Here is a 27,190-nt window from a genome sequence, read left to right on the forward strand (position 1 = left end):
CACACACACACACACACACACACACACACACACACACACACACACACCCCTTACATTTTATAGACTTTGTCTTTGAGTTAACAAGCAAACAAAGTTTAGAAGGTAATTTCCTAATGTGATGAGTTATGAGTTCCAAAGCATTTGTTTTAAACTTGAAACTTTTAAAATTTAAAGCCATCTATTTAACTCCATCCAGGGCATCACCCATTTCTACACAAAGTCCAGACAAGGGTATATGGATTCTTCTGGCCCTTACTGTGCTGGGCAGACAATATTGATATCTGTAAAGATGATCAGTCAAGGATTATGGTTTAGAAGCAAACTGCATGGCTATAGCTTTAAAGACAGTCATTTTGGATTGTTAAATATAATTTTACCACTCTTAAAAAGCACTTACCACATTCAGTGTATTTGAATCCCTTCACGTTTTGCCTGGTGAAAATGCTATATTGGACTTCCCTCTGTGACAGCCAGTCATCTAAGTATGTACTTCACCTCCTCAAATTAACCTTATCCACAGATTTCTCTCTCTTTCTTTTGGTAAAAGTTGTTCCTTAAAGTGCTTATTCATTTCTGTTCTCTTATCACAAAGCTTGTTTTATGATTTTCTTAGATGTAACAAATTAGCAAATTCAGTTAGGTGTAGCTGAGTCACTGAACCTATATACTTTTTTAAAAATAAAAAACACATATTTTGTGTACTTTTCTCCTTTGATGATAAAAGGAAATCATATACATTGTGAAACAGGAAATAATAAAAGGCACATACACAAATAAAAATCAGCTGTAATATTACTACCCAGGTGAAGTCACTATTCACCTCTGAGTATATAACCAACATCTAAATAGCTGAATATGACCAGCAGATTGGTCTTTCTTGTTTGTTTGTTTTGGTTTGGTTTTTCCGTTTTTTTACTTACAGTGTGTTTTTACAATTTTGAATTTAACTGCTTACACTCAGAGTGCTTCTCATAGTTACAGTGCATGCCTGGTCCTCTGCATATTTGAGCACGAGATCTCTAGAATCATGGTGCAACATTTTTTTTTTTGAACATATCATATTGTCATAGAAAACATGCAGAAGCAATCAGCATTAGGTTCTTTCTGTCTCAAATCCCAAGCTCCCAGTCAGATCATTTGCTTTCCATTGCATTCCTTTCCCTTAGAGGAAAAAGGGTAAGTGGCAGAGGGAACCACCATGCTGTTCTTGGCTTTGGCATTACTGACATTGTTAAAATGCTTCATCAGTTTGGATGTGTACACCTGAACTTTTGTGCATCTATTGGGCAGTTCTGATCCTCATTTTTTTTCTTTGAAGCAACGTGTGAGATGATAAAATAGGCCAATCAATGAGGCGTTTTAAGGCACTGTATTGTTTTTGCCAAGTCATGCTGGTGACACCTGAGATCTGTTAATTGAGCATCAGTTGTTTTAGATAACAACAGCAGCAATAATGACTTTACACAATGCTTACATTGTGTCAACTGCTATTCTAAGCACTTTTCACATGTTAAATCCTTTAGCCATACCATAGTACATTTTACAGGTGAGGAAACATATCTGTTGAATAACTTAACCACGGTTTCACAGCTAGTAAGTAACAGAGTCTAAATTTGAATTCAAGAAGTCTGGTTTTTAAAGTCCATGCTCTTTAATCCCTGTGCTGCTTCTGCTGATAACTTAATAACTATATTAACTTGAGTTGCTAAGATAATTTCTTCAAAATGAATCAGTTATTTTCTTCACTCTTATTAATTGTGTGGACATTCACATCTCGAGGAGAATAGTTTCAATGAGTAAAACCCAAATATTTTGTAGTTTTAATCATATAAATGCATAAAACATTAAAAATAGAAAACAAAAGTTGAAAACAAGTTGAAAATCTTGAGTATTTATAAGACTTTAAATATTTTGATTTATAAATTTATACTATGCCTCTAGATATTCTGTGACTAAGTAAATTGAAAGTCTCCTGTATTCATCAGAATTCTTTTATTTATAAGTGAAAGAAATACAACTCAAGGAAATTTGATCAGAAAGAAAGAACTGTTGGCTCAGATACTTCAGAAGATCACAGGTGAACTAGCTAGCCTCCTTCAGTTTGCCTCAATCCAAAGATTAGAGGTGATGTCAACAAGTATTTCTCTCTTGCTCTTTTCTCTTCTTACACCTCCATGTCCTACCCCTCCCCCCCCATTCGCCTCTAAATCCTTTCCACATCTATGTGCATCTGTGTTGTTCTTTCCTCCTATAGAGAGGGGCTTCCTTTATGAGGTGGTGGTGAGGGAGGTGACTCAGGCAATTGGAAATTTACAACAGTCCTAACTTAGCCACCTTAAAGGAAGCAGATTTCTTCTTCCTGCTTCAGTATGTAAGGAGGCTGTGACACTGTCATTGCCAACCCTGCCAGAACCACATAGTTTGAAGGGTGAGGAGCAGTTCTTCAAAGGCAATGAGGGTTCTGAGAAAAAGGGAGAAGGAAAATCTGGCAGAGAGAAGTGTTTGGTGTTCATTTTATTTTCACATCTCCAGCACAGTCATTATATAGTTCTTAAATATAAATCCTATGGGTTATTCAAATTCTTCACGTTTTCTTTCTTTTGTTTCACCTGGAACCCTACCTTTTGGCAAATTTTCTGGAGGACTGAATGGAAAAACAAATGTGCATAAGCTATTTTGCCATATATCAGGAACTACTAAAGTATGTTGTTGGGAGATAAGATTGAAATCATTAGCATTTTAATTTCTTCTGTTAAAAGAATTTGTCTTGTGTAGTCCTGAGAGTAATAATATCAAGAATTTATCATTTGGGGTTTTCAAGTTCTTATGTGTTAAGGCTTCTCGGAATGTCTTAATGGTATGCTTCATTAACTCAACCACATTTATTGCCACTTTGAAGATTTTATTATTTAGATTATATAAAGGTAGGCATTTTACTGTAAGTAGTTATTGCCTATATTGTCTTTCTAAGCCAGGATCTTGGAAGGAACTAGATTATCTTGATATGTTAGAAGTCCTGCTTCGTTTAATCTTAATAGAGCATTCGTCCATGTGGTTTATAATTCTTGAAATGAATGCCTGTAATAAAGAAAATTAAATTACTTTAATGTAAAAATATGTCGTGATTACTGATTTATTTATTTAAAATACTTTTTTTTAGTACTTGCTATGTTCCAGGCATTGTTTTAGGCACTGGAGATACAGTAATGAAAAAAAACAAAATTGGCAAAAAGTCCTTTCCTCATGGAACATTTATTCAGTGAATTATAGTACATAGGTTATAATATGAATGGTTGTATTATTGACATCATTTTATAGATACTACGTGATTGACTTATAAATAACATTTATGGAGGACTTACAGTATGCCAGGCTATGCTAAGCATATTGTACATATTACCTTATTGTCTTCACCTGGGAAGGAAGTATTATTATTTTGTTCATTTTACAGGTGAGGTATAAAAAACTGAGGTACGCTAAGTATCAAGAGCAGGGATTCAAACACAGACTCGTCTGACCTGGAAGCCTGCAATCTTAACCACCATGCTGCACTGCTTCCAGTGCCCAGGGCATTGGCAGCAACACAGTGGGGCTAATAAATGATCATTGCATAGAAGTATTTCTGAGCCATACTTATAATAATGGCATTGTGTTAGGCACTAGAGACAGTAGACGGATGAGTGTGACAAAGTCCTTTACCTTATTTGCTTTAAATAAACTTACTAATAACTTGGAGGGAACTGTTAACTAAGATGTCTGTGAAGTGACAGAATCTGTAAAGTGTAGATTAAATATAAGTATGGCGAACGTCAACAGATGTCATGTTATAAATTAGGATAGTAAATTACCCCATGATTATAACATGAATCAATCAAATCATCTAAAACTACTATAGGTGATGAATAAGAGGAATCTTCAATTCCAATAAATTAATCTCACAACCATGGGACATAATTTTTTTCTATACTCTGAATCTAGAGCTTGCTCTCCAGATTTTCAAATATATTTGTTTGAAAGATTTTGTGGTTATTTCTTTGTTTTTTAAAAAGGGTAAGGATATGTGAAATTTGGTATTGTATAAAAATGATAATTAAAGAAAATTTTTTCTAGATACTCAATGTATTTCCCAGTAATCTATTCCTTGGTTCTAAAAGTTGCCTTTTCCTTACCCCTTCCTTTCCTTTGCCTCATTCTGTCTGGCTCTTTTTTCCTGCCTCCTACTTTCTCTCCCTTGTCCCAACTTTTCTTTTCCTATCTGGCTTAGAATTGTAGAATACTAGGGCTGGAAGAACCATTAAGGTCCATATATTCCAAAGTTTTATTCAGTTTAGAAATCGCTCCTTCCGTCTTGTTGTTGGAGCAAAGGTTGTTACCCAACCTTTGATGGAAAAGAAGATATAGTGTTGGAAGGGCAGTAACCTCTAAAGAATGCCATTGTTAGAAAGTAATTTTCCATATTTAATTGAAACTCACTTCTATATACTTCCTAGATGCTGTTCCCAGTTTTGACTTTTAGATGAACAAAAACAAGTTTATTTCTCATCTATGTGATAAGTTGGGCAAAAACCTAATCACAGGGCCACATCCAGCTGCAAGGGAGACTAGGAAATGTCACCTCTAGCCAGGCAGTCACAGGCCAGCTAAACCCAATACTACCTATTATTAAAAGGTAGCAAGAGAGACTAGATACTGATGGACAATTAGCAGTAATACTACATGTATAAAACACGAAAACAAGTGAAACATAAACATCATGTTCTGTGTTCTGTGATGGTCATTCAGATACAGCCACAAGAAGAGACCCAGGAGAAGCTCAGAAAAACAAAGTTTATTATACTTATAGGCCCTAGAAACAGAAGGCATGACATAACACGAAGAGCAACATGAGAAAGCACTAGCATGGGTCAGGAGCCAGAAGGGGCAGAGGTGAGGGGGTGTGTAGGCTTGGATTTTCTGAGAGAAAGGCAAGGCAGGGCATTGTAAATAGGTCAGGTTTGGCTTGTTTGAAAAATTTTGGCAGTCTGTAAGCTCTAAGGTAGTCCTTAGTTACCTGCTACCTGGCCCTGGGATGATTAAGGCAGAGATATACTGCCTCTTGGGTGGTATGACCAGATAAAGGAAGCATGGCTCTGGATTGCTTAGTTTACGTATCAAAAGCATCCTGGGAACACAATGAGGTATTACCCCATACCTATTAGAATGGCTGTTATCAAAAAGACTAGAAATAATGAGTGTTGACAAAGATGTGGAGAAAAGGGAAGCCTTGCATACTGTTGGTGGGAATGTAAATTGGCACAGCTACTATGGAAAACAATATGGAGGTTCCTCAAAAAATTAAAAATAGAACTACTGTATGACCCAGCAATTCCACTTCTGGGTATTTATCTGAAGAAAATGAAAACACTAATTTGAAAAAAATATATGCACATGCATATATGCATATATCCCCATGTTCATTGTAGCATTATTTATAGAGACAAGACATGGAAACAATCTAAGTGTCCATTGATGGATGAAAGAAGATGTGATATATATCTACAATGGAATATTATTTAGCCATGAAAAAGAATGAAATCTTGCCACTTGTGACAAGATGGATGGACCTCAAGGACATTATACTAAGTGAAATAAGTCAGGCAGAGTAAGACAAGTACCTGATGATCTCTTTTATATGTGGAATCTAAAATTATCTATCTATCTATCTATATTGATAGAAAGATGGAGAGAGAGATAGATAATCTAAGCTTGTAGATACAGAAAACAGATTGGTTCCCCAGAGGTTAGGGTGGGGGGGGGGTAGATGGAAAAGGGAGAAATGGATGAACTGGGTTTTTTTTTGTTTTTAGTTTAAATAAATTGAATGTTTTAAAAATTAAAAAAAGAAAAAAATTAAATTAAGATATATTTTTGTAATTTTTTCTAAAAAATGTGAATTCATATGCCTTAGATGTTTCTTAGAGTGTCAATGCAGTGATGGAAAAATGTAGAAAGCATATACAATTTTTTTTCAAAAAACGTATTCTTTATTATTTTTACCAGTCACTACAAATGATATTTAAAAAATACAAATAGTATACATCACTATAAGAACTTAAACATGTAGGTCAAATAGTGCTAAATTGAATGTCATTATTTTGTCCATTATTACAGGTGAACAAGTATGGTAAATAATAAAATTTAAAGAAATTAAGTATTAAAATTCTTCAATTTAATTTGCTTATGTTACAACTTTGAACACTACTAATTTAATTTTACTTTCTAATTTTAAAGACATCATTATTGGGAACCTGAATTATTAAGAAATACTTCTAAGATGTTCATTCCTTAACATTTTTGATGAGGGAGTTTAGTTTTTGACCTTGTAAATATGACATTTAGCAAGTATGTACTTAATTCAGACTTTGGTTGAAATACACACATCTCTTGTGTGAAGGGCAGTAGATCAACTGAGGCTGGATTGATGCTGATACTTTGCCAACTCTGTTTTGTGAGCAGAATATTTTAGTATACTGTGAACAGTGTGTTAAACATTATTAACATGAGTCTAAATAACTGGTCCTGAAATTAATGTTCTTTTATCTGACAACTTCTCCTATTAATAGAAATAGAGCTGAGAGGAGTTTAAGTCAAGATGGCAGAGTGTAGCAAAGATCAATAAAACTAAAAGCTGGTTCTTTGAGAAGATAAACAAAATGGATAAACCTTTAGCCAGACTCATCAAGAAAAAGAGAGAGAGGACTCAACACAATAAAACTAGAAATGAAAAAGGAGAAGTTACAATGGACACCACAGAAATACAAAGCATCATAAGACTACTACAAGCAACTCTATGCCAATAAAATGGACAACCTGGAAGAAATGGACAAATTCTTAGAAAGGTATCACCTTCCAAGACTGAACCAGGGAAAAAGATAAAATATGAACAGACCAATCACAAGTAATGAAACTGTGATTAAAAATCTTCCCAAAAACAAAAGTCTAGGACCAGATGGCTTCACCAGTGAATTATATCAAACATGTAGAGAAGAGGTAACACCAGTCTTTCTCAAACTCTTCCAAAAAACTGAAGAGGAAGGAACACTCCCAAACTCACTCCATGAGGCCACCATCATCACCATGATACCAAAACCAGAGAAAGATACTTCAAAAAAAAGAAAATTATACGCCAATATCACGATGAATATAGATGCAAAAATCCTCAACAAAATACTAGCAAACAGAATCCAACAACACATTAAAAGGATCATACACCATGATCAAGTGGGGTTTATCCCAGGGATGCAAGGATTCTTCAGTATATGCAAATCAATCAATGTGATACACCATATTAGCAAATGGAAGAATAAAAACCATATGATCATCTCAATAGATGCAGAAAAAGCTTTTGACAAAATTCAACACCCATTTATGATAAAAACTCACAGGAAAGTGGGTATAGAGGGAACCTACCTCAACATAATAAAGGCCATATATGACAAACACACAGCAAACATCGTTCTTAATGGTGAAAAACTGAAAGCATTTCCTCTAAGATCAGGAAAAAGACATGGATGTCCACTCTCACCACTGTTGTTCAACATCATTTTGGAAGTCCTAGCCATGGCAATCGGAGAAGAAAAAGAAATAAAAGGAATACAAATTTGAAAAGAAGAAGTAAAACTGTCACTCTGCAGATGACATGATACTATACACAAAGAATCCTAAAGATGCCACCAGAAAACTACTAGAGCTAATCAATGAATTTGGTAAAGTTGCAGTATACAAAATTAATGCACAGAAATCTCTTGCATTCCTATACACTACCAACGAATGATCAGAAAGAGAAATTAAGGAAACACTCCCATTCACCATTGCAACAAAAAGAATAAAATACCTAGGAATAAACCTACCTAAGGAGGTAAAAGACCTATACTCAGAAAGTTATAAGACACTGATGAAAGAGATAAAAGATGATACAAACAGATGGAGAAATATACCATGTTCTTGTATTGGAAGAATCAGTATTGTGAAAATGACTCTACTACACAAAGCAATCTACAGATTCAATGCAATCCCTATCAAATTACTAATGGCATTTTTTACAGAAGTAGAACAAGAGATCCTAAAATTTGTATGGAGACACAAAAACACCCGAATAGCCAAAGCAATCTTGAGGGAAAAAAACAGAGCTGGAGGACTCAGACTCACTGACTTCAGACTATACTACAAAGCTACAGTAATCAAGACAATATGGTACTGGCACAAAAAAAGAAATATAGATCAGTGGAACAGGATAGAAAGCCCAGAGATAAATCCACACAACTATGTTCAACTAGTCTATGACAGAGGAGGCAAGGATATACAATGGAGATTAGACAGTCTCTTCAGTGAGAGGTGCAAGGATAACTGGACAGCTACATGTAAAAGAATGAAATTAGAACACTCCCTAACACCATACACAAAATTAAACTCAATATGGATTAAAGACCTAAATATAAGACTGGATACTCTAAAACTCTTTGAGGAAAATATAGGAAGAACACTCTTTTACATAAATCACAGCAAGATCTTTTTTGACCCACCTCCTAGAGTAATGGAAACAAAAATAAAGAAATGGGGCCTAATGAAACTTGAAAGCTTTTGCACAGCAAAGGAAACTATAGACAAGATGAAAAGACAACCCTCTGAATGGGAGAAAATACTTGCAAACGAAGCAACTGACAAAGGATTAATCTCCAAAATATATAAACAGCTCATGCAGCTCAATATTAAAAAACAAACAACCCAATGAAGAAATGGGCAGAAGACCTAAATAGACATTTATCCAAAGAAGACATACAGATGGCCAAGAAGCACATGAAAAGCTGCTCAACATCACTAGTTATTAGAGAAATGCAAATGAAAACTACAATGAGGCATCACCTCACACCAGTTAGAATGGGCATCATCAGAACATCTACAAACAACAAATGCTGGAGAGGGTGTGGAGAAAAGGGAACCCTCTTGCACTGTTGGTGGGAATGTTAATTAATACAGCCGTTATGGAGAACAGTATGGAGGTTCCTTAAAAAACTAAAAATAGAACTACCATATGACCCAGAAATCCCACTCTTGAGGATGTATCCAGAGAAAACCATAATTCAAAAAGACACATGCACCCCAATGTTCATTGCAGCACTATTTACAATAGCCAGGTCATGAAAACAACCTAAATGAGCATCAACAGACAAATGGATAAAGATGTGGTACATACATACAATGGAATATTACTCAGCCATAAAAAAGAATGAAATTGGGTCATTTGTAGATACATGGATGGACCTAGAGACTGTCATACAGAGTGAAGTAAGTCAGAAAGAGAAGAACAAATATCGTATGTTAACGCATATATGTGGAATCTCGAAAAATGGTACAGATGAACTGGTTTGCAAGGCAGAATTAGAGACACAGATGTAGAGAACAAACATATGGATACCAACAGGGGAGAGCAGGGGTGGTGGAGAGGTGCTGGTGGGATGAATTAGGAGATTGGGATTGACATATATACACTAATACGTATAAAATTGATAACTAATAACCTGCTGTATAAAAAAATAAAATTAAATTTAAAAAATAGAAATAGAGCTGAAAATTTAGATGAAATTTAGAGTTATGGACAGTGTTTAGCACACCTTTAATTGTAGGTTTTTTAAAAGTTGAAGAAATTTATATAACCTACACAAATGGAGAAAGACAAACCTCTTCCTTTAAACTGTAAATGTAAGTGTTCTTGGTCCCACTGTCACTCATTCTTCGCTTCAGTCTGTTAAGTAGCCTGCAGCTTTTCTGAGAATGAGCTACTGGAAAATCACAAAGAAGATTATATAAAAATTTAAATTGGATGACATTTTAATTTGAAAATGCCCAAACTATCTGCCTAATTTCAACTCTATCATTATGATTCTCTTTTTGTTCACTTAGGCACGGACAGCACCTGGTCCTACTGCTCTCCAACAGGGATTCATTTACAGTGAGTACTACAAATCTTTAATCAAATCAACCTTTGTTTTACAGTGACCATATTTTTAAATGTAGGTTGACATGATTTTGGACATTTGAATATTTATATACTTGTTTAACCTTCATTTTCTTCTCAAAGTTCAAGGAAAAGGAAGCAGATAAAAGGGTTCAAGGGCTTGAGTATGAGGTGCATGAGGCTAATATATATACATTTGATGTATCACCGGTGTGGCTGGTTTGTGGGCGGATTATTAATATTGCTTGTTGTTTTATGTGTGCTCTTGCACATTGGATTTAATAATGATAACTACAATTCTGGGATTAAAGTTTCTCCTCGGTTCTCTAAAAAGGAGCAGCAGAGAATACTGTGTATTTAGTTGGAAAATCTTAAAATAAACAAGGACACTTTCAACAATGAGGAAGGAGAAATTTTTTTTAAAAGTGAAATAACTTCAAAATAACTGAAAAGTACAGAAAATAATGACACCCACCACTGAGATTTAACATTCCCCACCTAGATTTAACAGATATTAAAAAATAAATCCTTATAGACACAGCCAATAACTATTTCTTATCCCTTATGCTTCCTTCTCTTGTCTCTTCTTCCTATCTTTTCCAGTTTTTTCAATTGCAGTATTCTAAAGTTGGTTTGTATCATTTTCATAGTGTTTTCTTGCCTTTTTAAACATGTGTGTATCCATAAAAAGTTTTTTAAATATTTTAAAAGTTTAAAAAATTGTATATTCTTCTTAATAAATTGGGAAGAGCCATTAATTAAGATGTTTTTGTAAATAGAATCAAGGGCAGATATATAGATATAGATATATGGCAAAAGTCAAATATTTTCCAAATTCACGTATTTTGCAGTTGTTCACACGTTTTATTCTAATATGTAAAATTGACATGTTCCTCAATTGGTGGACAATCAGGTTGCGTCCCTAGATTTTTTTAAAATAAATTTATTTATGTATTTATCTTTGGCTGCGTTGGGTCTTCGTTGCTGCGTGTGGGCTTTCTCTGGTTGTGGCGAGTGGTGGGCTCTACTCTTCACTGTGGTGCGCTGGCTTCTCATTGCAGTGGCTTCTCTTGTGGCAGAGCACAGGCTCTAGGCGTGTGGGCATCAGTAGCTGCAGCACGCACAGGCTCAGTAGTTGTGGTGCACGGGATTAGGTCCTCTCCAGCATGTGTGATCTTCCCCGACCAGGGATTGAACCCGTGTTCCCTGCATTGGCAGGCGGATTCTTAACCACTTCTCCACCAGGGAAGTCCTTCAGTAGATTTTTAAACCATGTGCCTTTTACAAATAATTTTTTTAATGATAAAATTGCTTTAAAAAAAAAATCTAGGCCTGTGCTCTAGAGCCTGCGAGCCACAACTACTGAGGCCCGTGCGCCTAGAGCCCGTGCTCCGCAACAAGAGAAGCCACCGCAGTGAGAAGCCCGCACACCGCAATGAAGAGTAGCCCCCGCTCGCTGCAGCTAGAGAAATCCCGCGCACAGCAACGAAGACCCAATGAAGCCAAAAATAAAATAAATAAAATACATAAATAAAAAAAAAAAAACTACTGAAAGGCTTATAGGACTGAATACAATATACCTTTGGCCCATTATTCCTCCCTCCGGTCTTGTTCCATGGGCAACTGCTTTCAACAGTTTTAGCTGCCTTTTCTAGTTTTCATATTTAAAATACTTGGTGTGTGTTTTGGTAATTCTTTTTAATCATTAAGAAAAGACACAGTAGAAGATGTATCTTTTTTCTAGTAGAAATACATTCAGACATAAACTTTTTGTTGTCAAGGATATCTCAGTCAAAGAGTGTGTGCTAAGAAGGTCAAGATTAAAGGTTTGATGTATATGTTGGCCAGTTATTCTCTGTGTGGTCCATGAATGTAGATTACAACCCTAACTTTTGTCATGACAGCTTTTCACATGTGTATTCTTTTGGTTTGAAACATCTCAGAAAATGGGGAAGCAAGGAAAAAACCAGAAGTCTGTTGTAAAATTGCTGACAGTGGTAGAAATATAGGACTTAGGAGCTGAAATAATGACCTGTCTATAAAAAGTGTAACACGCTATTGAGGAGTTCTCTTCCAGCTCTAGAAACAAAATTCTTAGCAAAGGACCATACCCACTGTATGGACAGTGGCCTTATCACTGGAGTTTACAAAGAATTGCTCACTCTATTAGGATGGCTTGTTTTACTTTGTTTTGTTATTTAAATTTTGGAGCAAGGGGAAATAAAAAGTGGTTCAAGATCTCTTGGCTATTTTATTTAAGAAAAAGTCATGGAAGACTTTTTTGAATTGGAGAACATTTGCATTATTGATCTTACATTGTAAAATATTTCCAAGACTGTTATTTAAAAGTGGTAGTGAGTAGAAAAATTTATAAAGACTAAGGGTTAGCAATTAAAAAAAGTAAAAGGTAGGAAAGAAGATAATTTATTTTTAATGGTAAGAGAATAATTTGTTATTGGTCATTTGTTTCCCTCAGAACCATGCCCAGATATAGTCCTATGTTTTTTTTAAATATTATTTTATTGTGGTAAGAACAAAAAACATGAGATCTACCTTCTTAAATTTTTGAGTGTATAATATGTTATTGTTGACTGTAGGTACAGTGTTGTACTGCAGACCCCTAGAGCTTATTCATTTTGCTAAACCAAAACTTTATGCTTATTGATTAGTAATTCGCCATTTCACGTTCCTCCCGCCCCTGGATTTTACTCTTTGATTCTATGAAGTTGACTATTTTAGACACTTCATGTAAATGGAATCATACTACGTTTGTCTTTCTGTGACTGGCTTATTATTTCACTTAGCATAATGTCCTCAAGATTCATCCATGTTGTAACATATTGCAGAATTTCCTTCTTTTTAAAAGTCCGAATAGTATTTCACTGTATGTATATACTACATTTTCTTTATTCATTCATGGCGGGGAATAATCTTAAGTGAAATAGCAAGACATACTAAAGATTGACTTATCTGTTGAATATTCTTAGATCAGCACTGTCCAATAGAAATTTCTGTGATGTTGGAAAATGTGCTGTGTATGCTCTACCCCAAATGGTAGTCACTAGCCACACGAAATGTGGCTATTGCAACTGAGAAACTAAATTTTAACTTTATTTAATTTTAATTAATTCAAATTTAAGTTTAAATTGCCAGGTGTGGCTAATGGCTACAGTATTGAACAGTGAAGTTCTAGAAAAAGTATCACATAGAGGTATGACATCTTCTCTTTTCTTTTCTTTTTATTATTTTTTAATAAGTGGCAGAGTGACATTCAAACCCACTCTGGCTCTAGAACTCTTTTTTTTAAATTAATTTGTTTATTTTTGGCTGCCTTAGGTCTTCCTTGCTGCGCATGGGTTTTCTCTAGTTGCGGCGAGCAGGGGCTACTCTTTGTTGCAGTGCATGGGCTTCTCATTACTGTGGCTTCTCTTGTTGTGGAGCAGGGCTCTAGGTGCATGGGCTTCAGTAGTTGTGGCATGAGGGCTCAGTAGTTGTGGCTCACAGGCTCTAGAGTGCAGGCTCAATAGTTGTGGCACACGGGCTTAGTTGCTGCGTGGCATGTGGGATCTTCCCGGACTAGGGACGGAATCCATGTCCCCTGCACTGGCAGGCGGATTCTTAACCACTGCGCCACCAGGAACGTCCCCTCTTTTGTTTTAAATGTAGTTGTGCTTTTTGATCCTTAATGTGCTTGAGAAGACATGAATATAGCTAGCATTCCAATTGTGAAAGTAGAAAGGAGAGAAAAGTTATGAAAGGAATGTTTTAAAAAACCGATCTATGTATTGTTTGAGAACGACTTAATATAAAATATGCTGGTTTAATACCATTAAATTACATATATATGTGCATATAAATATATAAAATATGATAAAAATAAAAATTTAACATATGCACACTAAGCTACATAACATAAAGCTACCTAATATATATACTGCTAATTTAATACCATTAAACTGTGTGTTTATATACTTGTGTTATAGATACATGATATATATTATATCTGACAAAAAAGAATATACTAAAATCAACTCTAGAAGATGTGGGTATCATAATATTAATGAAAATTAAGGGTAATTTGAAATTTTGGTGGTCTTATGCACATTTATGCTATCTACCAATAAAGAATTCAGAGTAATTAAGATAGAGGAAAAAACAAGGGAGAGTGACCGAGGGAAAGACCCATTAAAACAACTTGGGTCTCTTGCAAGACAGGATACTGCTTGATAAAGTGTGAAGAGAGGATAGAAGAAGGAACAAAACAATTCTTGAAATCTGTCCTTTTGAGTATTTTGAGTTAGAATGAACCAGAATTGATAGAGGCCTGCTTTCACTAATGAGAATTTAATTGTCTTGTGCAATGTTCCAATAATGAAAATACATTAATTGACAATTGATATTCTTATAAAGTAAGACTAAAAGGATTGAGATAGAATTTTCTGCAAGGTAAGTGATGAACATTGGAGTCAAATGGACATGGGTACAAACTCCGAGCCAGCTCTGTTGCTTAGTTGCTGTGTGACTTTGGATGAGTGACCTAACCTTTCTGACACTCAGTTTCCTTTATCTGTGAATTGGAGAGAATAAAAACAATCACTTCAAAGGTTTTTAGAGATGATGAAATGAGACAATGAATGTCAGGCAGTATATTAAAAGTTTAGTGCATAGAATAAGCCTTCAAATTGTAGTTAATATTAACTGTTGATGAAAATGTTAAAAGAAATATAAATTAGAAGAAGCAGAGCATTGCAAATTCCATGTGTTGCATTTCAAGTATGGTGATGAAAATATAACTTAGCAAATACTTTTGAAAAAGAGATACTATCCAAATAAAGATGAATGGAGGTATGGAAAATTCCTGAGGGAAAAGTGTGAAATTTATGAATTTGAAGTAAGGAGGTTATTAGAGAAGATGTGAAAATTTTATTATAATTTAAAATCTCAGGAGGAAGGTTATGGAAATGGAGAAAATGGTGCTTTAAAAAAAGATTTATGGAGTGGGAAGGAAGCCTGAGTTGATAGGAAGTAGAAATGGAGAAAGTACTTGGTTGTAGAATGCACACATGTTTTTAGGCTTTCTGGGAACAAGGCAAGGAAAATAGTCCATCATGATCACTGAGGTCCTACATACAAAAAGGATAAACTCCATAAAAGACCTATCTGAAGGCTTTTTCCATACACTATAATATCCCAGTGATGAAAGAAGAAATTTTTAAGAAGTGGCAGGAAATCAGAAATTGATAAGACACATGTATGCTTTATATCTACTATATAAAGCACTTTCCCCTAATTCATCTCCATAGTGTTCTCTTAAATCTTTTCTTGTTTGATTTCTAATAGGAAAACTCTACACTTGCAGCTCCTTTTTCTTATGTGTGTTTATTTCTCAGAATCTTGTATTTTGGTTTTTGTGTGTTGAAGTTATCTTGGTCAACAGATTTAATGGAATTTTCTCATTCTTCCTGATTTCTATGCAGCATGTGACATTGATGATCATTTCTTTCTTCTTGAGATTCTTTTCAGAGTCCTCCTATTCTCTGATTAGTCCTTTCTGATCTCATTATTTTCTTTAATTCCAGCCCTCCAAATATGTCTTCTCTTTGTTTCTGCTGTTAGGTCTCTTGTTTTTACATCCCCACTGTGACCATCTGATCCTCTTCCATGCCTTCAACCTTAATTTCTGTTCAGATTTCTCAAACATCTATATAACTGGGCTAAAGTTTTCTCCAGAGCATCAGTCCTACATTCCTAGTAATGTTTACTGCGTATCTGCATCTGGGTATCCTGACAGCAACTCAGACTTAACATTACTGAAACTAACTTATCAGTTTCCAGGTCTTGGTTGTGCACCTCTATCTAAAGTTGCACCATTATTTTCTAAATCAGGCAGACAAGAAACTTCTGCCATCTTTGATTGTTCCATCTCTCTTGCCTGTTATATACAACCAGTTGCCATGCCTTGTAACTTTGCGGAGTTTTGCTATGCAGCGGTCTGTGAAGTAGTGTGAATGACCACTGAATGGAATTACTATATATTGAACCAAACGTAACAAATAGTGATTAGAAGGTCCATTAGAACCCTAGGCATTCCCTGATAGTAGATTAGTCATGTGAGGGAATGAGTATTGGAAATAAAGCCTGGCTGGACCGTAAAGTAGGAAGTTATGGAAGATGGAGAGAGCAAAGGGCCATGGGCCCAGGAAACTAGGCATTCACATAATCTCCAACCCCTTGACAAATGCAGTGCTTGAGCCATGCGTCTCAGAACAGGTTCCTCTGCAAAGCTTTGTTAGAGTTCTGTGAATAGCAATGTCTGTGTAAACATCTCTGAATATCCTAACAGATTCTCAGTGCTATTTGGATATGAATAGGACAAGAGAAAAACATTTAGTTAAAAATTACAGATATGATTTCTTTAATTTTCTTTTTTTTTCCCACTATAGAACATTTGAAAGGAAGTGATTTGAAGAGCAAGCTGGGCCTTTGTGATTGGCCCAAATAAAGTATAGTGTAGTGTTGTATTTTGTCGCCTTCCTGCTTTTAATAAATAGAGGCCACATTTTGTCAGCTGTTTTCCTGAACCACACTACCTGGCATCTCAGGGTTACATTTTGGTCATTTGTTTTTTTTTTTTAACTCCCTTCCCTTCTCCAATGGGTTGATAACAATATAGCAATGCCCATTTATGCAGTATCTTTTATTTTTAAGTAAAGCAAATGGATTTTTGCATCTTGCCTTACTGACAAGTTTGCAAATGACCAATCTTTGCTCTTTTTTCTCCCTCCCAATTTTTCATGGTGGTAATTAAGGACTGTAAATTTCACTTTATCATTTGTGTTAGGAATAGTAGCATAAATCATAGTAATAGCACCGTTCATTTCAGTAATGCCAGCCTGCCTGCAAATCACTTGTAAATTTGTTCCATGGTTGTACCTCTATCAAATTAATCAAAAAACCACCTGCATACATTTCCTGAGCTTATTTCGAAGGCTTAGTAACAGTGAGGAAGAAAGACCATTGCTGACCTTTGCATTTTTATTTATTTGTGAGCTCTGAATGGCTCGTGCATACATTTTCGTTTTGAACCCTGGCTAACATCTAACTGAGCATTGTATGTAATGCTTTTTTTTTTTAAACACAGGTTGGGATTTGTGCCCCAAATAATATACCTGCCAGATCGTCCTACTGTGGTTCATACGTAGTAATAATAATGTTTGATTGGACATAAAATTGTATTCCATTTAAGAATTTGTGAGAAGTGATACTTTTCTGCTGAAAAAGGATTTTTCAAGTGAGCATAATTGTTTTCAACGTTGGGAAGTTAGGCAACAGTCACTTACGCTTGTCCCCTGTACCCAGGAAGGTGATACCAATGTGTTATTCTGAATATGGAGGAAAAAAGAGAATCTTTCCTTATGTTCCTGCTTATGCTTTCTGGACAATAGCTAAGACAACTCCAGTTCAGGTGAGGCTGGCTCCAGTGCACTGTTTATATAACATGTTGAGTTCTATCCTGGATATAGTGTCTTCTTTGGGGGAACTTCCTGATGTACAATATTCATGTCCAGCTTACTTCTAACTTATTGATCCTGCCCTAAGAGGAGAAAGGGGAATTTAAATTTAGTAATGGCTTACTGTTAGTCTTACCCTGAGTCAAACATTCTTAGAGGAAAAAACACAGGTTATTTATTTTAATTTTACATTTTGGAATTACGAAGATGAGACAAAATCCAGTTCTAGAGCTCAGATAATAAAAATATAATAATAAACATGATTTATAACTTTATATTTTTATGTATACTTTCCTTCGATTTCTGTTTCTGATATATAAGCTTGGTTTTGAGAAGTTATTACCTGTATGTGGACTCAGTATTTCAGTGAGTTTTCATTGTAGAGTCTTCAACGTTAGCATAAGAAATCAGACATAAGTATAGGGGTCTTAACTTTCATAAACAGCTTGCTTTTGCATCTAATTAAAAAGATAATGACAAGGTTCCTTTAAATTCTTAGTAGTTATAGTATTTAGTTTTAGTCTCTGTGTATTTTCCACTCTAGTCTCTACTCTTTAAATAGTCTATATTGAAGACTTCACACTTGTGAAGTTGGAATAGTCTTTTGAGCAAATCCACTCACTATTTTTTCTATTCTCCCTGGATGAACGTGTAATTGGCAATAATTTACTTCAAAGAAACTCTTTTATTAGAAAAAGAAGAGACAAAAGCAACAGATGGCCTTGAATCTTGCTATTCTCTAAAGAAATTAAAGAAATAAAGAAGTAAATATTTTATTTCTATGTAGCAAAATCAGAAAGCCCAGAGTGAGTTTGATATATTTTGAAATACTGTTAAATAATTCTTTCAGTAACCGTTTTATAATTTAGTTCTAGGTATATATGCAATAATTCTCGTGGAGAAAAAGCTTTGGAAATCAATGGATTAAAATATCAGGAAATTAAGTAGAGGTTTTAAAGAGTGACAGTTCTGATTACTATGGACTCTTTCATGTGTGTGGAAGAAGCTAGTCTTGAAAACATCTGAAAGCATACCCACAAAATAAATATTTTTTATCTGTAGATCCATACATTAAAAATATATTTGTAAATGTGTTTATAAATATGTATAAGATTAAAGCATTTTTTCATTGTCTAGTGTTGCAGTAATCCACTTTACCTAATATGAGAGAGAATAAATTAAAATTAATTTAGCCACAGGGAATCTTTTTAGCCTGTTGGATTTACTCTACTTATGAGACTGTAAAATATTTTAGTGTTACTTCTTAAAGATAAAAGCAATAAAATTGAATCTTGAAAGCCATCACATTTCATTTAGCAATAAACCAGTGATTAACTGATAGGTTCTCAAAGATGGTGGAATAATGATCTTTCCTTCTACTCCTTTCACCTCTATTCTCTTCTAAAATAAATCATTTCCAGACTGTCAGCAAGCATGAGAAACTTCTAGCTAAAGACCTTTCTCTCTTGAAGATGCTGAAAAGAGGGGCTTAGAGTGAAAAGTGCCATAACTACAATAGTAAGCGCATTCTACCAAGGATAAATAACAATTGCAAAGCCTGACAGTGAAGAGTACAGAGAGGAATTCAAGTGACTAAACCTCAAATAAAGGATTATCCTTGTTTGTGAGGAATCTGTTCCAGTAAGAATTCGATCTAGGAACCTCTGCATACAAAAGCAGCTGGGCAGTTTTTTGAGCTATGGGGAAACTGCCACTGAGACCAGTAATCCTAACTGGGCAGTGACCTGCCAACAGGTCTTCAGGCCCCAGCAATTAGACCTTTTTCTGTACAGTTATTAGGCCCTGAGTCTGTTTATTTAGAGAGCAGCTGTTCTAAATCAGTGACACTCACACTGTCATTAAAATAAATCTGGTACTATATTTTTTACAGCTCTATTAATTTTACCATTTAACTTTCTACTTTGTAAAAGTGGAAAAATGAAAACTGAGAACTGTGAGTATATTGTTTGTTAAGTAGATGCTAACCGGATTAAAATCCCATCAACAGTTGTAGTGGTAACTGAAACAAAGTGACAGATTTAACACTGCTGTCTATTTATGTGTCAAATAGAGTTAAATGTTTTGCTGAATTCTTAAAATGGTTTGGCTCTGTAGTATCTAGCATAATCAACACTGAAAATTGGAGCACAATTTTGTCTGAATATGTGGAAAAAGGTATGTGCACTTGAGGATCAAGAAAATTGCTACTGAAAGTGGTATGTTAAAAAATGGCTTTGATTAATGAAGACAAAGTTAGTTATTTGAATATATTTGTTAGGCAGAAATGAATTCATTCATTCATTGTTTCATTCATTCATTTACCAGACTTTCACTGAATACCTTTTGTGGGCCTGGCTCTGTGTTAGGGGCAGAGGATACAAAGTCAAATAACATGTAGTCTCTGCTCTCTTGGAGCTTTTGCTCCAGTGACATGTATCTACTTTTTCAAAATGTTTTGTTAATTTAGTTAATATTGATTGGATTTCTTAAAAACAAGTTTTCTCCAAATTTTTTTTGGTATATGTTTTCTTTATATCTACTTTAAATATCTCTGCTTCTGTTTTGGAATAAAAAAATAAAAAGCAGAGCAAAACAAAACAACAAACAACACCAAGCCATGCTACTACACTGGGAGTCTTAGCTCCGAAAGGAAGAACCTCCTTAGCTCCGAAAGGAAGAAAAACATTTTTCTCCTATGTTAGAAACTATACCTTTTCTTTGAGGATGGTTCTTTAGGTTAGAAGTTCATTGATACACCAGTGCCACCTGCAAAATCTGCTACAATGTTAATAAACTAATACATTTCACATTTTTAGCTGGAGGTATACAATTTTATGGGGCATTATTATACAGGTTTAAATAAGAAGAATTTGGTCTTTATGTGAGAGCCATTACAATCCTTCCCAAATAGTAAATATTACTATTTGAAGAAAGAAAATAGGCTATTAAACTGCGTTGAAGTCATCAATGTCAGCTTTCAACTTTTCTGGCTCAGGTTTACCTGTATTTAGTATTATGAGTTCTACTCTGATTGAACACCCTTGGCATTATGTATGGGGCTTGATAAATATGGGGATTCACCGGCTGATTCATTTATTCAACAAATATTTTGTGAGCATTTACCACATACAGGGTGTTGTTCATGTGGCTGGGGTTATATGTGTGAAAAAGACGGTCAGAGCTCCTTCCTTCAAGGACCTCGCATTCCAGGGGAAGTCTTGACTAGCAAAGAGTTCAGGTGGGGAAAATCCTAATGATTCTGTCCACAGAATGAACTATCTATCTTCAGGGAATGAAACACTGCAGTGTGGGACTTAATAGCTCATACATTATTCTTTTAACTGATACTTAGTGTGCATCTCCTGTGTGCAAGGCACTGTTCTAGGCATTGGATCTTCTCTTAATATTCAGATTTAGGAGATCTTGAATGGCTCCTAGGAATTTGTATTTTTCTAAATACCTTACAATCACGCAATTTTTTAAAAATGACCACTTTAATCAATTCCTCTCAAATATAAATGATCTTGGCTAGGTCTGTAATAAGAACTATGTGACAGAAAATTCAGTGGGAAGCAACAGCTAGTACACTATGATGATGCCTTCTATTATGTGTTGCTAATTGATAGAAGACTATTGTAATCTTTTTTTTTTTTTTGGCCACGCTACACGGCTTGTGAGATCTTAGTTCCCTGACCAGGGATCAAACCCTGGCAGTTGAAGCACAGAGTCCTAACCACTGGACCACCAGGAAATTCTCTATTGTAATCTTAATCAGGCAAAGTTGATGGCCAAGATGGTGTTTCAGGAAGAATGTTGAAGAGCTTCACTTATTTTCTTGCTGGAATGAAAATCTATCCTAGTTACAAAGAAACTGTGCAGGAATGCCTCAGTGAGAGGCAAAGCTTTTCTCAAACAAGCTTCTCTGTTTCTACTCAAATGCTTAAACAAGCCCTTCTGCGACATTGCAGAAATAGTCACCATAAACCTTGAAGAGATTGTCCTGCAATATTTTGAGGACCAGATTTTAATGTGGCTCCTGAATCAGGTTTAAATTTTTCCAATTAAAAAAATAATAAACCATGAGCAGTTCAGCAGGAAAAACAAGTAGGGTTTGAGAGGGTAGGTGGAAGGCTGATGATGCTGCAGTTGGGGAGTCAAGGGAGCTCTCTTTTGTGGTAACACATAAATGGCACATTGGTTCCCTCTTGCAGCTACTATATGGAATCTTTTGCTTCACCACTTAGAGCAGAATTTAAAGAAATTAGCAGCAGAATATCCAAATGTTGGGAGGTAGAGGAAGGGAAGGGCTGGGGGTGGGCGAAGAGCACAGAAATAGCTACTTCAATCTATGACAAGCACGTTTACAGTTTTTCTTAGGATCTTGCCTGCTGCCTAATATAACAGGAAGGTCACTTTGACAGAGTCACTTTGAGAAGCAAGAAAGATGATACTGTGAATAATTAAGGATGTTAAATCAACCACAGTCATACAGTTCCCTTTGAATATACTCATTTATTCATATATTACTTGGCCTAATGCTCATTAGTCATTCCACAAATGTTAAGTGTGCTAGACAATGGGAACATGTTGGTGTAGAAGGTGGGCATCCTCTTTGACCTCTTAGAATTGTACTCTTCTCAAGCAGAAGGGAATAGCAGATGGTAAATAAAAAGGTTATTCAGCTGGATAATGATTTACTGCTATAGTCTGGGTTCTAAACATAAATCAGTTTTTCTGCAGGGCTTTCAGCAAATCAAAAACGGCATCCTGTTCTTCTCTTGGTAAATGGTAAAGGGATTTAAGATGATTGCCTTAGGTGTCTGCTGTTACTCAAGAGTCGCTTTTATGCATGTAGCTAGAATATCAGCTCTGTGAGGGCAAGGACTTTGTTTTGTTGACCCAGTATGCCCAGTTCCTTGAAAAGTGTCTGTCACATGGCAGGCATTTAATAAATACTCATTGAATGACAGTCCAGAGCTTGATAAAGTCAGGAATTGATTTAAGTTTCTTGATATAGAAGCAAGTGGAATGAGGAGAAGATAATGGTGTTCTATTTAGATCCTAACATTTGTTGAAGCTCAGTGGGCTCAGATCTTTATAAAAATATCTTTTTTCGAAAATGCCTTTTGGAAAAATGGCATCCGTATGATACACTTAGCATGTTAAAATGAATCAAGAAATTATAGTCATAATGGAGAAATCTTAGGAATTTCTGTTTTGAAAGTAGGTCAAGCAAGTTACTCAAGTTCGTCCTGGCCGCAGAATAGTATATTGTATTCCATTAATTTGACAATGGACCCTTTATTTTTATAGTGCTCTTAAAAAAAAAAAAAATTCTAAAAGGGAGACAACTATTGGCAGCTCTATGGAGTTACAGTAGAGCTAGTTCCCGAGCATCCCTGGATAAAATTCCTCACATACTTTCTTCTCTAGATGCAGAGTAGACTGTCAAGGGAAATGACTGTGATCAGTGGAATATGTTTATCATAGATTATCATAGATTTTGGCTTAGTCTCTTCACAGAGGTTGTCAGTTGTCCTGTGGACAACACTGTTACAGCAGTTCTCCGAACAGTTTTTAAAAATTGAGTTTTCTCAGTCTCTGAGGGAGAGCAGAGAGGGTAATTTGGCTCTTGACCAGCACTTTTTCCAAATGGGTAATTTTTAGAATGGGATTGTCAGTGATTCTGGCCAACTTCAGTTGATATTAGATTCTTCATTAGGGTTGACAGGATCTGTCTGGGAACAGGGAAGGAAGTCTACGGGGAGATAATCTAAGTAAAAAAAGGAATCCAGTATTCTCTATCTGGGACATGGATTGTTTCCAAAACCTATCCCTTTTATGCCTTATATTAATAAGCATTAATGAGATGAACCATTTAGAAAGGTAAAAATTGATGTCAGCAAAAAATTTCTAAAAACTTACTTACAAAACTGATAAAATAGTTGTTGATGAATGAGTGAACGTGACCAATATAATAAATATGATCAGCTTCTGAAATGGTGACAAAGAATGAAATAATTAACTCGAGCAGGTAGGGGCATATGAATTCCATTAGAACTTGTCTCTGTGATTCAGGTCAGGTTCCTTGGGCTAAGGTGACTGCTTAACAGGTCTCCATAGTCTGGGTTTGCCTGCCAGGGATCAGCATAGATATTAACAACTACAATAAATTTAGGGCTAATGAGCAAACAAAGCAGTTTCCGTTGCTTTTCCTTAGAGCTCCAAGCATGAAGAACCAGTGTTTAGGTCAGCAGTATCATTATGCCCTTATAAAAATTAGCTGTTTCTACAAATTGAATCTGACATTTTATATGTTTTATAGAAGACCATAAATACTTTCAACTTTTTATAAATAATAAAACTGTGAATGGGGTGAATACTCAATGGCATTACTAATGGGTCTTCAACTTAGGAACCATGACTGACAAGCTTGCCTTACAAAGCAATTATATCATTTTTGTCTAATTTAAACTTTGGTTCTATTTGTTTAATGCATTAAATCTGCCAGTTGAAAATTATTGCTGTTTTGATTATTTCCTCCTAACTATGAAAGTAAGAGCCAAGTTCACAATTTAAACTCAACACTACCTGGAACCAGTGGAGTGGGATTATATTTCTTCCTTGGGAATATTTTCCACGTGGTATTGATAAAATGAATTCATATGCAATTCATGGATCAGGGATTAGAAGAATTTATGAAGCCCTCTATTCAATGCCACATGAAGAGATGGAAGATGGACAAGGCCTAACTTGTAAGTATGCAAATAATTTGACTATATATTTACTTTCAGGCTTTACCTACAGTGAGTTGTGAGAGGGAGATAAGAGCTTTAACAACAACTCCTTACATTTTTTTATATCCCAGAAAGATTTTCATTGCATTTCTGATAATTAGAATAAGTAGCTCTATTCACAAATAGTGAGATTTTTACCAAATTTATTTTAAAATATTTTCTGGTTTATATTTTAAGAGCTAATTGGAATTGAAAATGCCAAGGAACAATTGTAAATTAAGCTTTCTAAAATGTAGAATTAAATCTACCAAGTAACCTTTCTTGTGTATTTCTCAGCCCTCCCTAACTCCAACCCCAAATCCAAACATGGTTCTTTTTGCAAATATTCCCTATGTATTACATTTTATAAATATTTGAGATTTTTGTTTTGATACCTGTTCATTTCAGATGCTACGCATTTTGAGGGGAAGATAATGTAAGCATTCATCATTTTTTTCACAGTGCCTAAAATTTAAAAAAACTACACATAACATTGTTAATCAACTACACTCAAACTACACATAACATTGTTAATCAACTATACTCCAATATAAAATAAAAAAGTTAAAAAAATACATGTAAAATTATAAATATCTAAGTATGTGTAACATGTATACTTATATAGTTTTTTGTATTCTTTATGTATAGCACAGGTGAATTATTTTCAGCATTTTTGTTTGACCTACTTTTTACACTTTAACAACTCTGTCATTTTGCATCAACTCCTACATAATTGGAAATGAATCTACATAGCAGTCACCTTGAATCAGCTTCCTTCAGGCTGTACTAGGCACTGTACAGGACTGTACGATTTCTGTTTGCTTTTATGAATGATAGTAGTAACATTGCCGCTGGTAGTAAAAGCTTGCATACTTTGATAATACATAGGTAAAGCTCATTTTAGAGGAGTGTTGTATGACTGAAAGTACTTAATTAGTATACAGTATTTCTGTGTGAGTTGAGCATATTTCGTAGTAATCGGGGACTCACAGAAACTACCAATAAGACATGAGAGGATACCTTTATTATTGCATGGCGAACCTTGGATTCATACCATCTTCACATGTCTTAAAATGTGAATTCAACAAACTGCTCATATAAACTTTTTTCAGTGAGATTTGAATTAAGAAAAAAGTATATGTATATATAATCATTAATTAGCATAGAAATAATGGTTTCTCACTCCTCAATGAATATTGTGGCAAGTTCTGTACTTGTATACATAAGAAAAATTATACATGTATGTAAAAAAAGATGTAATATGTTATTATAAATATCATTTTAAAATAAAATAATAGATACGTTAATGAGCAATGTTTAAAGTAATTAAAGCATGGATATGTTTTTCTTTTAAATTTTATTTAATGAATAAATAAAACCATGGCTGTGTGTTGAATACTTAAAATTTGAATTTTTTTCTATGTGACCTGAAGCCATCGCCTCGAGTATTTCAAACCTTCCAACTTGAAGTGGATTATGGGAAACAACTGGGAGAAGCCAGACTCAGAGCTGTGGAAGGAGCTTTGCTGTGATCCTTTACCTTCTGACAACACAGGTTATAGCTCGTAACGAAAAGCACTTAACAAATAGAACTCCATGTACCACCACCTTTTGGCCTCAGTTGGACAGCTGAAGTAAAATCATTGTCTGCTACCGCTGTAAATGTTCCAACAACACGCTAGAAATAAATCATCTAATTGAACATGACTCTTCTGCCGTATCTTTTACTAATAATGTTTTTTTTTTTTAAATAAACGATAAGAGAAAATAATTGTTAGGGTGCTTCTTTCCCATCAACTCATCCTTTCTGGCAAGTTTTCTTTTCCCTGAAATAGATCTTTGGAAAATCAAGAAAGAACATGAGATGTTTCTGTTAAAATTCCAGTGATACATTGCATAGTGCTGAGACCTGAAGTAGAAAAATGAACAGCTGTAAATTTTGCCCTAAGGACATTTCAGTGCTTTGAAAACATGGAGGTGAATATTATAGCTTCTAATCAATGTTACACTTTAATACATTATTTAATTTCTAAATATGACAATTTTCTTGTAGGGGTAGCATTGCAGGTCATCTGTCAGAATAAGTGTTAACCTAAAATACTCTGAGCAATATTGATTGAGTGAACTAGAGTAAGTCCATTAATCATTACATTATTAAATTATTGGGCACTTGGATTCAGGAATGTTTTGTATGTTAAAGGTATATCTAGTCTTCTTTGTCCAGCTACCAACACTTTCACTGACTCTCTGAGGAACCAATTTATTTATATAGCAATAATTATATTTATTTGTATATATGTTTATATATAATATATATTTATTTATATATATATATTAATATATTTATTTATTTATCTACCAATAGTTGATTTTGAGACCTTCAGCTTAAAGATAGACTGTTTCTTTTCCTTATCAGCCTTTGAATTTGGGTGGCATGGAAAAGAAGAGGAGGAAAATAGCATAAATGCTGGCCAAGGATTCTTGTGTTGCCCTGGAGTGAAGTGGAATCTGATCCTGAGAAATTTGCCTGTCCTTTTGTTTGCCTCTCTGAAAACAGTTTAGATTACTTATAAGTTAAATCCTTGTTTAGTTAAAACTTGTTCTAAATAACACTCTGTAGTTCTAATCTTGTGGCAACATCACATTCAGTTCTGGGGATTGCAAAAGTGAATATCCTTAACAAAACAAACGATGACAATAGCAAATAAACAAAAACTCAAGAGAATTTAATGAATAGCAACTTCACTTGGAAACTTATATGAAGTACTCAAGTCCTGAAAGAATGAATGAAAAAACAAATTCCATTATTTCTGAACTCTTATTATGGTAAGCCAGTTCTGTTATAAATCTCAAAATTCCCAACACTTCATACTTCAGTTTGAAAACATACTATAGTTTAAATATATAGT

At 34.8% G+C, this 27,190-nt stretch overlaps 1 long non-coding RNA gene across 1 annotated transcript; it reads left to right on the top strand.

Moving 5' to 3' along the window:
* The first annotated feature begins 14,089 nt into the window (after positions 1 to 14,089).
* Positions 14,090 to 26,013, top strand: LOC113619107 (uncharacterized). Its single transcript, XR_003432285.1, has 3 exons — positions 14,090 to 17,459; positions 24,062 to 24,260; positions 25,715 to 26,013. It is a non-coding gene; the product is annotated as an uncharacterized LOC113619107 (long non-coding RNA).
* Positions 26,014 to 27,190: the final 1,177 nt, after the last annotated feature.

The sequence above is a fragment of the Aethalodelphis obliquidens genome, unplaced genomic scaffold (genome assembly GCF_003676395.1).
Source record: "Aethalodelphis obliquidens isolate GAN/ISIS:26980383/991018 unplaced genomic scaffold, ASM367639v1 scaffold6, whole genome shotgun sequence".
NCBI lineage: Eukaryota > Metazoa > Chordata > Mammalia > Artiodactyla > Delphinidae > Aethalodelphis > Aethalodelphis obliquidens.